The 14,780-nt window shown below is 40.9% G+C and overlaps 1 long non-coding RNA gene across 1 annotated transcript in view; it reads right to left on the bottom strand.

Moving 5' to 3' along the window:
• Positions 1–7,732, bottom strand: part of LOC129049805 (uncharacterized) — a 29,519-nt gene extending 21,787 nt beyond the window's left edge. Inside the window, exons 1-2 of the long non-coding RNA XR_008513153.2 lie at positions 7,475–7,732; positions 6,659–6,748 (exon numbers count right to left, since the gene is read on the bottom strand). This is a non-coding gene — a long non-coding RNA (uncharacterized LOC129049805). The remainder of the gene's footprint in view (positions 1–6,658; positions 6,749–7,474) is intronic.
• Between the last annotated feature and the right edge of the window lie 7,048 nt (positions 7,733–14,780).

The raw sequence follows: 14,780 nt of genomic DNA, 5'->3' as shown, positions 1-14,780 counted from the left end.
GACATGGTAAAATTAACATGGAAGCATGCTAATTTAACCAACACTTTTCTTTAATAAAAACGCAACATAAATATGTAACAGGGAACTACCAAGCTCTGTATAAACCTCTTAGAAGCTATTCACTTTGCAGATTTGAACTTCACTTGACCTGGCAATGGTTCGAATTTATATCTTTAGTAACTTTTAAATATAGTATTTGCAAGCTAAACAATGTAATTCTTCTTTTAGTCATTTAAAATAGTAGTTCCTTCGTACCAGGCTAGATCCTTTCCTAGGAAAAATTAATCTGTTTTCAATAATCTTTGCACGTGTTCAAAACCTGGTTGGCTTGTATTGACAATTTCAAAAGAAAACAGACTTGGATTCTGAACCAAATCAAACAACTCTCCAGGAATGAGCCATTTGGCTTTGTAAAATAATCTGGTAGAAGGAGTTCAGTCGTAAGAGTAGAAAGCATAGAAAGTCAGTGTGGCGATTCCTCAGGGATCTAGAACTAGAAATACCATTTGACCCAGCCATCCCATTACTGGGTATATACCCAAAGGATTATAAATCATGCTACTATAAAGACACACGCACACTATTCACAATATTGCGGCACTATTCACAATAGCAAAGACTTGGAACCAACCCAAATGTCCAACAATGATAGACTGGATTAAGAAAATGTGGCACATACACACCATGGAATACTATGCAGCCATAAAAAATCATGAGTTCATGTCCTTTGTAGGGACATGGATGAAGCTGGAAACCATCATGCTCAGCAAACTATCACAAGGTCAAAAAACCAAACACTGCATGTTCTCACTCATAGGTGGGAATTGAACCATGAGAACACTTGGACACAGGAAGGGGAACATCACACACCAGGACCTGTTGTGGGGTGGGGGCATGGGGGAGGGATAGCATTAGGAGATATACCTAATGTAAATGATGAGTTAATGGGTGCAGCACACCAACATGGCACATGTAGACATATGTAACAAACCTGCATGTTGTGCACATGTACCCTAAAACTTAAAGTATAATAATAATTTTTAAAAAAAGAAAGTTACTATGTGGAATGATTGTCTCTTGATATCTAGAATTCCATATTCTAGATGAGTCATTCCTTGGGGTCTCGAAGTGCCTTTTAATCTTTTGATTTTTCTCCTATGAACCTGGGAGGACTGAAATATCCTAATGTGTTATCTGCTAATCATATGCCTTTAGAAACCAGACAAAGATGAATTAGTGAAGCAGAGAGGTACATGCAAACAGGGAGTTTGGGGTACTGTAAACTGTCAAGTACCTGTGCCGTCCAATTTCTAGCCAATAGCAACTTTATGCTTTTCATTTAGAAGGATGGCCATCTAGCTGGGCAGGAATGGGAATGGGTTGGCAGAAGAGGAATGGAGAGAATGGGATGGGGTACTGGTGTTCGAAGCTAACTTTGCATAGAAGTTTACATTAAAAAAATATAACACAACACCAATTCTCCATACCAAGGAATGAGGACAGAGTCCTGATGGAAATTATATGGAAAGAATAACTAGAGCTGCCTTAAGCCCCACCTTGGTGTTCCCTGGATCAAGTCCATTGTTGCCCTTTGAGAATTTGGGCCCAGTTTTGTCATAGTGGTTGCTTTCTCTAAAGAAGCTGAGCATTCTGATTTTTACAGAATATGTTCTGGTGGTGGTGGTGGTGATAGTTTAGACTGAGTGCGTGGAAAAGGCCTCTTTGATAAGATAATATTTGGGTACAGTCTTGAGGAAACTGAGTGAGTGCGTCATAACGTAACAGGGCCAAGAGGCTTTCAGGAAAAAGAAAGGAGTGCATAGCCCTGCAGCAGGAATGTGCTCGCAAGGCAGTGCATAGGTTATTGCCCTGGAATGGAAGGAATGGGATGAAGAGTGGACATGGATGAGAGGAGAGGAGGAGCAGGCAACAGAGCATAGAAGAACAGAGATGTCCAGTAATGGCTTTGGTGAGAGCACAATGGGAGAAATAAGAGAAGCTACCAGAGGGCTTTGAGGACAAGAGTAGCATGAGCCAGTCTGAGTCTTAAAGGGTCTACTCTTGCTAATGCTGTGGGGAGAATCATTTATAAAGTAGCAGGAAGAGAACCAGTTAGAAAGCGTATTGATTTGGATGAAGTTCAGTGGTGAGAGGAAAACCGAAATGACAGTGGCTTTAAGTAGAAGTTAGTTTCTCTCTTACTTATAGATTCAGACATCAAAATCCAAAAGTAGATGACAGATCTGTTTCACCAAGTCCTCAGGGATCCCAAGACCTTCCAACTCACTGCCATGAGTACAATAGAAAAGAATAAACATAACGATGTATCCCTGTGGTCTAAGTGGTCATCTCTGTACTGAAAAACAGGATGGAAGAACAGATTAAAAAAAGGAAGGAAGGATACCTTGGAGCTATCTCTTATGGGAGGTTCTATAGATATTTCAGATTACAACCTCTTGGTCACTCTAAGCTACAGGAAATGTTAGGAAATATAATCTACATTCTGGAAGACCAAGTACCCAGATGAAAATTGTATTTGCACAGGATATAGGGAGGGAACAAGTAGTTTTGTCCACAGGCTACTATTTCAGTAATCTAAGTGGGAGGTGATGGTAAGGGGGTCATGAGAAGTGGTCAGATTCTGGATATGGTTTGAGGTGGAGGCAACAGGATATGATGATGCACTGGCTGTAGGATGTAAGGAAAAGAGTACAGCTAGAGATCATGAAGGTTCGGGCTTAAATAAATGAGAAATGGAGCTACTTTTATGGAGCAACCTTGAGGGTAAAGATAATCAGGAGTTTGATTTTGAGGAATGTTAATTTCAGGATAATAATGAGACTCCCAAGTAGAGATGTCAAGAAAGCAGTTGGATATGCAAGCCCAGAGTTCAGCGGAGACATCTGGCTTAGAACTAGAAATTTGGGATCCATCTGCATAGATTTGGTATGGAAACCTATAAAATTTGACAAAATCATCTGGAAAATGAGTGCAGATGGGAAAGAATCAACATAAGGAACTGAGCTTGGGGCACTCCAACATTTAAGGGTTGGGGAGATGAGGAGGAGAGACCAGTAAGGAAAGCAAAGAACCAAGAAAGAATAGTCCATGGAGAAAAAAGTATTTCAAGAAGTGAAGGATACACTGTATCAAATACTACTGACAGGATGAGTAAGCTGAAGATTAGTAATGGGCCACCGGATTTGGTAAGATGAGGATCACTGGCGATCTTGATGTAAGTTGGATTAAAAAAAATTTTTTTTGAGACAGAGTCTTGCTCTGTTGCCCAGGCTGGAGTGCAGTGGCACGAACACAGCTCATTGAAGCTTTGACCTCTTGGGCTTAGGCGATCCTTCTGCCTCAGCCTTCCCAGTAGCTGGGATCATAGGTGCACACAGTGAAATGGTGAGTATGAAAACCTGCCTGAAGTGGGCTCAAAAGAGAATGAAATTAGAGAAAGGAAGACAGTGAATATAGACAGTTATTTTCAGGAATATATGTATAAAAGCTAGCAACAAAAGAGGATGGTAGTTGCAAGATAATGCAAAGTCAATTTTTTGGGGTTTTTTTGTTGTTGTTGTTTTGAAAGATGGGATATATATTAAGATGTTCTGTGTGTTAAGGGAAGGGAAAGATCCAGCATAGAGGGAAATTTTGATGATGCAGGAGAGGAGAGAATTGTTGGAGTAGGATTCTTAAGTAGATAAGAGGAAATGTGCCCAGTGCACATATGGAGGTTTTGGCTTTAGAAAGGAGCACAGACAATTCACCCAGGAGGGATGGAAAATTACATAGGAACAGATGCAGGTAGGCAGTGGAGGAAGTGTTGGGAACCAATGGAAATTTCTCCCTGATTGCTTCTTTTTTCTTATTTAGTAGAACTCTAGCTCATCAGCTGAGAAAGAAGAGGAGTGGGGAGGAACTGGACAGTTGTGGAGAGAAGAGAAAGTATGAAATAGCTGTGCATGAGATTGAATGAATGAATGAATGAATCAACTATGGAAATGTAGTGAGATTACTGGGCAGCACTATGGATTTATTTTGCATCAGCAGTCATGAGTTTAAAGTGAAACTAGCCACAGGAAGCTTGTGAGTGTGGGCATAGGTAGAGTTGGATGAAACCAGAGCTGGGGTTTTGCCAGGAGAGTGCAACAGGGGAGTTGGGGAAGAGAGATAAAGAGAGGAGAGGAGAGGATGGGAGAGAAGAGACGGAGTGTATTTATTTAAAATAGTCATAAGAAGGGACCGTGTAATCTAATCTGACCAAGAGTGAGGATCAGATTCGACAGTGTAAAGCTCTTAGATTCAATGGATCAACTGTAGACTTCCTTGGAAAAGTTGGCAAATTCTGCATAAATAGACATTGTCACTTTTACAGTGATGTATTAGAGTATTCTGAACTGCAGTTGAAATAAAACCCGAATTCCAGTGGCTTAAAAACAAAGTTTTTATAATAGGATTTGGATTGATGTCAGCTCTCCTCCACAGTCACTTAGTGGTCCCTATAGAGCCATTTGGGGATGGCTCTGCCATCCTCAATATGTGGCATCTAGAAGTTATACAAAGCTTTGCCACACCAATCAACCAGTAGAAAGAAAGGACATATTGGGATAAGTGTGAGGTTTGTATGGGCCAAATGTAGAGGTGACATATGTCACTGCAATCATATTTCACTGAAGAAAACTTGGCCACTTCACTGCGAGGGAGGCTGAGAAATGCAGTTTAGCTCTCTGTCAGAAAGAAGGGGAGAATGGATTTTTAGTAGGTAGCTAGCAACCTCTATCACAGTTAGCCCCTTTCGCTGCTATCATCCTTTACATAAAACATACGTACATACTACTCTGGGGAGAAAACCCAAAATTTTGTCCACTTATTGAATTATCCACTTATTGATATCAAAGTCTAGGATCTCCAAATGATGCTCTGGCCTCTTCTGAAAGTCCAGATACTGTTCCTTAAAGTTCAGCATTCTTTGAACTAACAGAGCGGTTATCTTTGCTCCATCTGCCTATTCAATACACAAAAGTGGACTGGCTAACCACAATAAAAATGCCTAAAGAATTTCCTGGTTCAGAGCAATAATGGAATCCTGTAGGGTAGGTATTGCAAAGATCCCCAAGCCCTAGAAGAAAATGTTTTGATAGTCCCTGGGTCTGTCCTCTGCAAGGAAATTTCTTCCTCATTTTCCTCTGTCTCTTGGATCTGACCTGGAGAATATTTTTGTCCATTAGCCTCCATGGACCCTTATATGGTGAATATTGAGGAGTATGTTGCTAGGAGTTGCACACCTTCCAGAGCCCACTTTCTGCTGTTACAGGAGGGTAATTTTACAGATTCAAGCTTGTGGTTTCTTGGGCATTACAGTTTTCTCAAAAACTTGATAGGTATCTGACCTACTTGTTTCCAGACAGTTTCATGTGCTCGTAAATAACCCCCAAATTCTTTTCTAGACCTGATCTAAGATTTGTCTTCTTGGATCATACCATCTATTCCACCATCATGGAATCCACATTGAAGTCTAAAATAGCCTGGGTGGCAAAGCAACTTTATTGATATTATCTTTGCCACTTGGCTGGCTCTCTCTCTCTCTCTCTTTTTTTTTTTTTATAAAAGATAAGATCTTTTATATCTTATCTTTTAGTATTTGAGGTATAGAACCGATGAGTTTTTTCAGCCCCAAGAAGCTTTGTAATTTTTTTCCAGTTCCACTTTGGCTGGAAAACTGACCAATTCTTGCTTGAGTTTATCTGTTTCTTGTAGCACTTGATTAAAAACAACAAGTAACAGTTGACATACACTAATATTCCTACTCTTTTCACCTGCTTTCCCTAAAGCCGCAGCCTCAACACGTTCTTGGTCTACCTTCCAAGTAATCATAGATGATAATTTTTAAAGTTATCCATGGATAACATGAGGCTTTCACTTTCTAGCCTCTCATAACCATTTTATTCCTGCCTTCAGTCTGAATGCTAAGCTAATACCTTCCATTTTAGATGTTTGTTATAGTGCTTACTTTTTGGTACTAGCTCTCATATGAAATAAGGAAGATGGCAAACACAGGGACCCATAACATCCAGTAGCTTACAAAAAATGTATTCCTTTCTCAAAGAGGAGGTTTAATCAGCAGCAACAGTGATACTGTTTTTCAGGGATTCAGGTGTGCTAGTGAGTCTGCCATTTTCTACTCCTGGCTGCCAACATTGCCTCATGGTCATCATCTCAGTCAGCCAGGAAAGATGAGGAGGAGGAGGAGCACGAGTGGGAGGTTTCAGGACCATCTAAACCTCATTTTACAGATAAGAAAACTAAGAATTTGGCTAAGGTCACATAGCAAGAGTTTAATGTGGTATCTTTGGGACTAAAATTCAGGTCACCTGCCTCCCACCTCATTACAGCATCCATCGCACACACTTCTGTCCAGTCAAGCTACCCTGAGCCAGTAGCACACTCTATTTCTAACCTCCTGCTGTGAAATGCCAACTGCTTTTCAGTCTGCATTAAACTATGGAGCCACATCATGAATGTGCCATTGGAGAAATACAACAGGATGAATTCTTAACTTTCAGGCTCCCTATTGTCCTCATGTATATTACTCCAACTCTCCACAGGGAATTTGAGTTTCAAGGGGTGAGTGAAATAAATCCTGCATAGCCGTTACCTCATGTTAACAATGGCTTGGTGATAAACATCCATGGATTGCAGGATGCCTCTAGCAGGGACAGCAGCTTGTTTTTCACAGGGCTTGTTTCTAGAAATGGACATGGAAAGGGAAAACAACTTACACTTGTTTGTTTTTGATCAAAAAAGTGGGCAAATTTAAAATGCATTGGTATGTATTCTTATACATTTGTGTCTCCTGGTTATTTCTTGCAAAACATTCTATGTGGCTCCAGTCATTCATACATAGACCGGCAGTAGTGTTTCCCAAAGTGACCCTTAAGGAACTCTGTTTCTTTGAGATATTTCATGAGAGCATGCAGAGAGAGCTGCAGTCTGTATCTTGCCTCTAGAAACATCACCTTTCTCATTAGCAGATAAAAGGCCTTGGAAGTCCTTTCATTTAGCCCATTTCCCAAACTTCTTTGATCATGGAACCCATGTTGATTTTTTTCATGTACCCTCCTTAGAACTCAGGTTCCACGGGCCACTCTTGGGAAGTCCTGGCTTATGAGTATCCTCCAGGAGTTTAACACCCTGGAAGGGGATTTTTGGTCACAATGGCTCTCTGTAGAACCTCATAAATGCAGTTCTAGCTGTGAGTCTGTCACCAAGGTGACCACCGACATCAGCAAATTCTCTTTTGTCACTATGTGACAGTATCTTTCAACTTTCCCCCTACTCCTGAATGTCTAAAGAACTCTCAATGCGTATTAGCCATCACCATGGTTGAGACCCAGACCTCTGCAGAGACAATCTTGATTCTCCAGCTCCTGCTTCACATTGCCCATGTCACCCTCAGCACTGAAATCCTTACCTCGAGCACTAGGAATTCAGGCCACGGAAGATTAGGAGGCTCACAGCAGGTTGCTTTGTCCTTTTTTTCCTTATTTCTTTTTGCATTTTCTTCTGGGTCTCTCAAAGGCCATCTAATTCTTCTCTGTCATATGCATAGATTTTGGGAACTACTTTGTTTCCTAAGCATGCCCCTGAGAGGACTCACCCCTTACCCCCAGCAGCTTATCAAAGTATTTCTGTATTTCTGTCAAACTAGTGGAATGCTGCTCCAAGAAGAATTCTGATTACATTTTCCCATGTCGTTGTTATGGAAGCTATATCTATATAAAGTGGGAAGATGCCAATAAGGGTCCTTGCTCCTTGAGTGTAAGCTCCCCTATCTTTTATCTCTCTGTTGGTCTAGAAGTGTGGTAAGCAACCCTGGTTGCACATAACAAGCTTGTGAGCAGCCTTCAAAATACAGATATCTGGGCCCCAATTTCCAAGATTCTGATTAAACGGTGGAGTCCATGCATCCATTTTTTAAGCACCAAGGCAATCCCATTGTGTGCATATCAGAGTACAATATAACTGATTGAGAACATGGAGTCAATGGAAGTAGAAAATGCCATTCATTATCAAATCATCATAAAGATGAAACAACTATTCCACTGATAATACACCTGATCACCCAAGTACCCACTCAGCTATTCTGTTTACCCACAGCTCTTCAGATACAGCTTTTCTTCCAGATGCTCAGAAAAGTGTGATAACATAGTAATTTATTCCTGCTCCTGCCCATTGATTTCCAAGCTTGTGAAAATGGGAAAATAAGGAATGTCTAGGCACTTTACTGATAGATGTCCTTGGTATAATGTTATACTTAAAATTTACAGCAGGGGATGGATTTTCAGTCAGCTCCCATGTGCCCAGTCGAGGGCACTAGTGACTGGCTTGCTACTTGTAGGCAGTTGGTACAATTTGCTCATCTCAGAGGTGTGGGGAGGCAGAGTCTATCAGAGATTGTTCATGAAGATAGCTGCAGTAGTACCAAAGTGAAGTACTGAACAGGAGTGATGGGGTAAAGGCAGCTCAGTAAGACAGGGGCAAGCAGTCCCACATCTTGTCCCTAACTCACTGTTCTAAACTGCCATCCCATCTTCCCACTTCTGCCTCAGGAGCAAGTTATCCTTCAAGATTCAGGACAAATGTCACTTCCTCAGTGAAGCCTTCTCTCCCTCCTCGGTGTCTCCATAATACTTTGCTTAGACTTCATATGGTATCATGTGTTTTCCTACTAGATTTTGAACTCCCCAAGAGCGGCAACCCATATCTTAACTCTCTTTGCATCAACAGAGCCCAATACAATGCCTGGCACAGAGTGAGCCTCAGTAAATATGTCTATGATATAAATTTTCTAATAAAATGTCTATGGTATCTATTGTATATCTCAGAGTGAATTTAAGAAATTCAACATCTCTTACAAATCTAGATCATTCACTTAACAGAATGGCGTTACCATATTATCAGTATGCACAGACAATCAACCTCAAGCTCTGCTTCGATGATATGTAACAACTCTAACTCTTATCTCACTCGAGAATGGGGGAAAATGATGACTGAATTGAAGGCCACTAAAAAAATGGTAGGGAAGAGAACCAGGTACAACATCGTTTTGTTTAATCACAACCAAGATGAAACCTCATCTGCATAAAGATACTTCAGTGCCTTCTCATCCCCTGAAAATGTTAAGCATTTTCTTAAAAAGAGATTGCTGCTGTTTCTAACATGAGCCCAGGGTTCTGGGAATCAACTAACCCTGTTGCTTCCCTGCTCGCCTGTGCTGGAAATCTCAAAGGAGCTTAGGGAATCTGGGCCTTTGCTCACTTGTTTTCAGGAGGCATGGGGCATTCCTATCTGGAGGCTGCTGAGAGTAACTCCTCTTGAAAATTTGCAGCTAGCTAAATCCACTATGCTTTCTTACCAGATGTGATCCTGACACCCAGAGATGCTAAGCCCAGATGCCCTCAGAAGTCAGGCAGGGAAAGAGAATATGTGGAGTAACACCGTCGTGATTGGTAGGAACTGTGGCAAATGGGAAAAATGCATGCTCTGCCTAAAGATATTTAAGTCCAGAATTTTTCTGGAAGTTGAGCCTGCCAAACAAAATACATCTCTAGGCCAATTTATTCAGAAGGCCTAAGTTTTCAATTTGCATATGGCCATTTTCCTTTCCTGCATTCCTACCCCATACCTCTATGTAATTTTTTGCCCTTGACCCGAGAGTAATTGGGAGTGAGGTGCAGGCAGAAGATGTGGCACTGGGATAGGTTGTAATTGAATGTTATGAAGGCAATGATAATTACACAAAATTTTGAGTGGGATGTTTCTTAACTGCACTGAAAGACTTGGCACAAGAAAACGAGAAGTTCATGACAGCCAACTGCCAAGTAAAGACACCCTTAAAAAGTCAAAGTGTTCTATGGCAACTTTGAAGGAGACTCTTATTTCCTGCAGACTGCTGAAAAGCAGGCCCAGCATCTAGTTTTCAGTGTAGCAGAGCTGCACAGGTGACTCAAGGCATAGACCCAACAGATCTCATCTGTCAAAGTTAATGCCCTCATGGGAAAAGAGCGGGACCCCTAACTTGTATTACTGATATTTGGGTATATTATCCTGAGAATTCTGAACTCTGAGATGTCCCTGAACTCCCCAGGATGGCAGAAGCAATTGATTCCAACTTGCCTGAGGATAACAGTCTCCCCTTTTCTGGAGGCAATGAAATGACACCACTTAAGGCAGGTGCTTTGCAATATGGCACTAGTTCTCTTCCAGATCCAGTTCTCGTTAGTTTCAGGCCAATGACCAGAGTCAGGTCTCAGCACAGTCTGATCAGAGAAGTACAACCTCTGCCCCAGGAGGAATAGTCTATACTGAAAAGGATTTTCGGGACCTGGAACACATGTGGAAGTAGATCTAGAGGGCATTGGCCTGGAGTGGGAAGACAGATATAAGGCTGCGTAGGGAGCATTTTCAACAAGGGAGAGCTCATTCATGACTTGGATTTCAATGCTTTGGAAATATCTCAAGATGATTCTGAAAATCTGGATGGATTCTTTAAGCTTATACAGGATGATGGCGTTCAGTAAATGAGGTAGAGATGCTAGGACTTTCTTGATGTATAGTATTGAAGAAAGGATCAGAAGGATCATAAAGATGGGGCTGTTAGAATTAATTTATTATGTAACATCTAAAAACATATCACCCGGCTGTGTTCATTGAGGGAACACAGAATATCTTCCATTAACCAAAGAAATAAGGAATGCAGTGGTCAGAGGGTACAGACAATTGTTTAGAAGTTTAATGGAAATTGTCTTTGTAAAAGGACTGAGGGTTGGAGATGCTGCCATAAAATTGGGCTGTATATTATCAGCGGGGGTGACAGGATTCCAGAGTGGCAGAGCTTGGGATTCTGATAGTTGAACTATAAGAAACATGGTGGACATAATGTCTATAATCAGCACTAAGGTCAGGCTGTCGATCAAAATGCCCTAATGGGGATCTTTGGTGTTGGCTAATAGACCATGGTGTTCTTAGGTGTGAGATAGCTAGACTGCTGACAAGGATTGCTGACTTGTACTGTTTTATTTTAAAAAATGGAGAACTACAGAATAGAAGTGTTAACGTCAGTCACCACAATGAAATCTGTAGTCTTTCTTCCAGTTTCAAAATTTAAGTTATTTTGTAGACCTAGAACCCACTAATTGAAAGGGACACTGAGTTCCCTTAAGGAATAACATTGCAATGCTATTGAAAAAATATATATAAATATGAAATATTCCTTATAATCCTTCCCAAAAGGGACCTGTGGCCATTGATAGACTATTGTACACTGGAGAAGGCAGTACATATGTTTGTTTTTTAGCACTGTTAAATATGGGATCTGAGTTTTCTGATGCTAGTGGACTCAAATCTTCATCATGGAATTCCAGTTAGAGTAGGTATATGAAAGCTAGGTGATAAATGAAATGTTAGCTCAAGTTTATCTCAGTTATTTTTCTTTTTTTTATTATTGTACTTTAAGTTTTAGGGTACATGTGCACAACGTGCATGTTTGTTACATATGTATACATGTGCCATGTTAGTGTGCTGCGCCCATTAACTCGTCATTTAGCATTAGGTATATCTCCTAATGCTATCCCTCCCCCCTCCCGCCACCCCACAACTGTCCCTGGTGTGTGATGTTCCACTTCCTGTGTCCATGTGTTCTCATTGTTCAATCACAAGGACAGAAATTCTCAGTTATTTTTCTAGTCTCCAAATACACAGTTATTTTAAGCATCTGGCAGAACCCTCCCATTGTTTCTCCAACTTGTAGATTAAGGGCCATTATGGTAGCAAGGGCTCTGTGGAAACCCCTGAAATTTCTGCAATTCCTTCTCCTCCTACATATACACATATACAAAAATGCACACACACACACACACACACCCCTATGTACACATCCATGCCCTATATTGTAAATAAGAAGCAGTCTGCATCCTAAAAGGAATTACACAATGTGTAATTCTTTTAATGTGTAAATCTTTATTACACATTAAAGATTTAAAGGATGAAGGTGTGGTGGTCTCATCATATCCCTGTTCAGTTGGTTTATCTGTATCCTGAAAAAAACATATGGGTCATTGCAGACAAAATGTGGTACCTTTCATGAAAACGATCAACACAGTCCTTGGCGTTTTATATGCAGCTACCAATCTGGAAAACACTCTGTTTTTAAGTCAGGAGTAGGCAAACTACAGCTCATGGGCCAAATATGACCACAGACTACAAAAGCAGAGTTGAATAATTATAACAGAACCATGTGGCTAAAAATATTTATTGTATGACCCTTTACAGAAAATGTTTGTTGACTAGATTTCCATCAGCAAAAATGATCAAAAGGAATTTGACTTTACATTTAGAGGGGCAACTCTACATACTCACTGTTGTGTTAACTCTCCTGTTCCCTGTCACAACATAATAGCTAGGTATTTCCATCATCTTAACCTTCTGCAGAACGTCATGGTATCACACTTGTCTACTGCATTGATGATGCCATGCTTATGGAAATGTTAATACCCTAGGTGACCCAGTAAGATACATGCATATCAGAGGGTAGGTGATAAACCCAATGAAGTTCAGGCTCCCATGATATTGGTCAACTTAGTAGATATCCAGCAATCCAGAATATGCTAGGACATTCTTCCAAAGAAATAAGCACATTGTTCTACTTGCAACTCCTACCACTAAGAAAGAGGTACACTGCTTGGTGAGCCTTTTTGAATTTTGGTGGAAGACTAGACTGCATTTAAAAATACTGCTTTGGTCTATATTCTGGGAGATATGGAAGTTTTGCCTGGGCCACAGTTAACAGAAGTCTCTGCAGGAGCCTTCTGCAGAGCCAGACTATTGAACTATAAAACTCAATAGATCTAATCGGGATAGAGCTCTCCATGATGAAGGAACTGTAGGAAATGAGAATCTCCTTCAAAGTTGACAAAGAGTTATCTGGCTTTTGCAGACTGCAATTTCTTTTGCAGCTCCTGGCCTGCTACTGGATATTTGTAGAGATTGAATGCCTAGTTATAACATCACAAGACAACAAGTGTGAGCTGTTTCTGAGTCCATTTAGTATTGCTATAAAGGAATACCTGAGGCTGAGTAATTTATAAAGGAAAGAAGTTTATTTGGCTCACTGTTCTGCAAACTGTACAAGAAACATGGTGCTAGCTTCTGTTTCTGCAGAGGGGCCCAGGCCACTTCCACTCATGGTGGAAGGCTAAGGGGAGCCAGTATGTGCAGCGATCACATGGCAAGAGAGGAAGTAAGAGAGAGAGAGAGAGAGAGACAGAAAGAGAGAGAGAGAGAAAGAAGTGGAGGTGCCAGACTCTTTAACAAGCAGCTGTCATTGAAACTAAAAGAGCAAGAACTCACTCACTAATGAGAGAATGGTACCAAGCTATTCATGTGGGATCCACTCCTTGTGGCCCAAACACCTCCTACTAGGGCACACCTCCAACATTGGAAGTCAAATTTCAAGATGAGATTTGAAAGGGGCAAATATCAGAACTACAGCAAGCTGTGTATTATTAGATCCACTAAGTCATAGATTGGGTTAGCACACCAGCAATCTACATTATGGAATGTCGTGCCTGGAAATGGGACTGAGGCAGGTCCAAAAGGCAAGAGTAAATTGCACGAAGAGGTGGCACAAATTTGCATGTCATCTGTTTTTATCACTCTGATACCTTTTATCTCATCTTGCACTTATGGTTTATAGGGGATTCCCTATGACCAACTGATAGAAGATTGAAAAAAAACTTCACGCCTGGCTCACAAGTGTGTCAACAGATGCTAGTCAAAAATACACTGCTGACATATTATAGATCCAATTAGTAGTATCTCTAAAGAGCAGCGGTAAAAGTAAATTAGCCAGCGGGAAAGTGGTGAGCAGTAAATTGGTCATCCACTTTGCATGAATGACTGGTGAGGAGTCTGGAAGGAATCAAATTAGAAAACTGGGGAATGATGATGTCACAGGAAAAGGCATATAGATTGACCTATAAAAATGGACACAAATTTTGCAGCTGCTACTACCTACCAGAGAACATCTACCACCAACAGGTCTCTCCCCAACCAGTGGGGAAGGCTACCTCATCATGTATGTCACTTCATCTCTCTCTCACTGACTGCTTCTATGCTGGACAGTAAGCCCAAGAAAAGGGTGGTCTCATGGCAGAGATAAAGGTTTGCATGAACTCCTTCTAGTCTAGCTAATGATACTCTTGAATGCTCAATTTGTCAACAGCAGAGATTGAGGAGGTCAGCCAGTCTCTTGGTATCAGGTAGATTACAATTAGACATCTACACTGGGGGTTGGGGAGGACAGAAATTTGTCCTTGTAGGAATTGATCCTTAATGTGAATAGACCCTGGGTTTGCCCTCCTCGTCTGTAGTACCTCCACTGGCTTACCATCCAAAAGTTTTTAGAACGCTTGACTTATCAACACATATTTCACACAACATTGCCACACACCAAGGGGACTGTTTTGTAAGAATCAAGGTAATGAGTGCATGAAACAGAATCTAATAATTGTTCCTTGTATCCCATCACCCAGAAGCAGCCATCCTAAGAGAATCGTAGAAATCATATTAAAAGTTCATTAAGATCCCAGCTTGGGGACAACATCTAGCAGGGTTGTGATCTTCCAGGATATGGCATATACATTAAGCCAATGACCAATATATGGTTTTGAATCCCCAGTAGCTCAATTATATAAAACTGGGAACCAAGTGATTACGGA

The sequence above is a fragment of the Pongo abelii genome, chromosome 15, assembly GCF_028885655.2.
Source record: "Pongo abelii isolate AG06213 chromosome 15, NHGRI_mPonAbe1-v2.0_pri, whole genome shotgun sequence".
Classification (NCBI taxonomy): Eukaryota; Metazoa; Chordata; class Mammalia; order Primates; family Hominidae; genus Pongo; species Pongo abelii.
The sequence above is the reverse complement of the archived record's forward strand: the minus strand, read 5'-3'. Positions and strand labels throughout refer to the sequence as shown.